Source organism: Triticum dicoccoides, chromosome 5A, assembly GCF_002162155.2.
Source record: "Triticum dicoccoides isolate Atlit2015 ecotype Zavitan chromosome 5A, WEW_v2.0, whole genome shotgun sequence".
In the NCBI taxonomy this organism is placed as follows: Eukaryota; Viridiplantae; Streptophyta; class Magnoliopsida; order Poales; family Poaceae; genus Triticum; species Triticum dicoccoides.
In genome coordinates this window covers 369,831,530-369,834,280 of record NC_041388.1, presented here as the reverse complement: position 1 = coordinate 369,834,280, position 2,751 = coordinate 369,831,530, and positions in this window count along the sequence as shown.

Here is a 2,751-nt window from a genome sequence, read left to right as displayed (position 1 = left end):
GGTAGGCGCGCCCCCCTACCTCGTGCCTTCCTGGTTGATGTCTTGACGTAGGGTCCAAGTCCTGTGGATCACGTTCGTTCCGAAAATCACGTTCCCGAAAGTTTCATTCCATCTGGACTCCGTTTGATATTCTTTTTCTGTGGAACTCTGAAATAGGCAAAAAACAACAATTCTGGTTGGGCCTCTGGTTAATAGGTTAGTCCCAAAAATAATATAAAAGTGTATAATAAAGCCCAATAATGTCCAAAACAGAATATAATATAGCATGAAGCAATCAAAAATTATAGATACGTTGGAGACGTATCACACCCCACCAGCCATACGCATACCACTTCACTCCTAACCACTTCAGCGAGGCGACGAGGAAGGCGAACACAACCGCCCGCCTTCTTTCTTCTAGCAACATCGCTAGTCCCTGCCTCCTCCAGCTGCTCCAGTGGCTAGAAGGGATGGGGACCTCAGTGGTTTGGTCTGGTCGTAGATAGGATAGGGTTCATGTGTGGGGCGATGTAGCTTCTGACGGTGATGACAACGACACATCCAAGAATAATGCCTTGGTCACAGTCTTGTTTCAACAATGTCGAGGGCTCGGTCTCCCGTCGACCCTTTGGTCTGCGGCTTTAGGTTTTCGGCCAGTGGTCGTCATCCTAGCTAGGCGGTGTCTGTTGGGGAACGTAGTAATTTCAAAAATTTCCTACGCACACGCAAGATCATGGTGATGCATAGTAACGAGAGGGAAGAGTATAGTCCACGTACCCTCATAGGCCGTAAGCGGAAGCGTTATGAGAACGCGGTTGATGTAGTCGAACGTCTTCACGATCCGACCGATCCAAGTACCGAACGCACGACACCTCCGAGTTCAGCACTCATTCAGCTCGATGATGTCTCACGAACTTCGATCTAGCAGAGCTTCACGGGAGAGTTCCGTTCGCACGACGGCGTGATGACGGTGATGATGTTGCTACCGACGCAGGGCTTCACCTAAGCACCGCTACAATATGATCGAGGTGGATTATGGTGGAGTGGGGCACCGCACACGGCTAAGGGATCAATGATCAACTTGTGTGTTCTAGAGTGCCCCCTGCCCCCGTATATAAAGGAGCAAGGGGGGAGGCCGGCCGGCCCTCCTAGGGCGCGCTAGGAGGAGGAGTCCTCCTCCTAGAAGGAGTAGGACTCTGTTGGGTTTCGTAGTAATTTCAAAAAATTTCCTACGCACACGCAAGATCATGGTGATGCATAGCAACGAGAGGGGAGAGTATGATCTACGTACCCTTGTAGATCGACAACGGAAGCGTTTGGTTGATGTAGTCGTGCGTCTCCACGGCCCGACCGATCAAGCACCGAAACTACGGCACCTCCGAGTTCTAGCACACGTTGAGCTCGATGATGATCCCCGGACTCCGATCCAGCAAAGTGTCGGGGAAGAGTTCCGTCAGCATGACGGCGTGGTGACGATCTTGATGTACTACCGTCGCACGGCTTCGCCTAAGCACCGCTACAATATTACCGAGGACTATGATGGAAGGGGGCACTGCACACAGCTAAGAATATGATCACATGGATCAACTTGTGTCTCTAGGGGTTGCCCCTGCCTCCGTATATAAAGGTTCAAGGGAGGGGGTCCGGCCGGCCAGGAGAGGCGCGCCAGGAGGAGTCCTACTCCCTCTGGGAGTAGGACTCCCCCCTTTCCTAGTTGGAATAGGATTCGTGAGGTGGGAAAAGAGAGAGAGAGAAGGAGGGGGACGCCGGCCCCCCTCTCCTTGTCCTATTCGGACTAGGGGTGGAGGGGCGTGCGGCCCAGCCCTGGCTGCCTCTTCTCTTCTTCCACTAAGGCCCATATACCTCCCGGGGGGTTCCGGTAACCTCCCGGTACTCCGGTAAAATCCCGATTTCACCCGGAACACTTCCGATATCCAAACATAGGCTTCCAATATATCAATCTTTATGTCTCGACCATTTAGAGACTCCTCGTCATGTCCGTGATCACATCCGGGACTCTGAACAACCTTCGGTACATCAAAATGCATAAACTCATAATATAACTGTCATCGTAACCTTAAGCGTGCGGACCCTACGGGTTCGAGAACAATGTAGACATGACCGAGACACGTCTTAGGTCAATAACCAATAGCGGGACCTGGATGCCCATATTGGGTCCTACATATTCTACGAAGATCTTTATCGGTCAGACCGCATAACAACATATGTTGTTCCCTTTGTCATCGGTATGTTACTTGCCCGAGATTCGATCGTCGGTATCTCAATACCTAGTTCAATCTCGTTACCGGCAAGTCTCTTTACTCGTTCCATAATACATCATCCCGCTACTAACTCATTAGTTGCAATGCTTGCAAGGCTTAAGTGATGTGCATTACCGAGAGGGCCCAGAGATACCTCTCCGACAATCGGAGTGACAAATCCTAAGCTCGAAATACGCCAACCCAACATGTACCTTTGGAGACACCTGTAGAGCACCTTTATAATCACCCAGTTACGTTGTGACGTTTGGTAGCACACAAAGTGTTCCTCCGGCAAACGGGAGTTGCATAATCTCATAGTCATAGGAACATGTATAAGTCATGAAGAAAGCAATAGCAACATACTAAACGATCGGGTGCTAAGCTAATGGAATGGGTCATGTCAATCAGATCATTCACCTAATGATGTGGTCCCGTTAATAAAATAACAACTCTTTTGTTTATGGTTAGGAAACATAACCATCTTCGATTAACGAGCTAGTCAAGTAGAGGC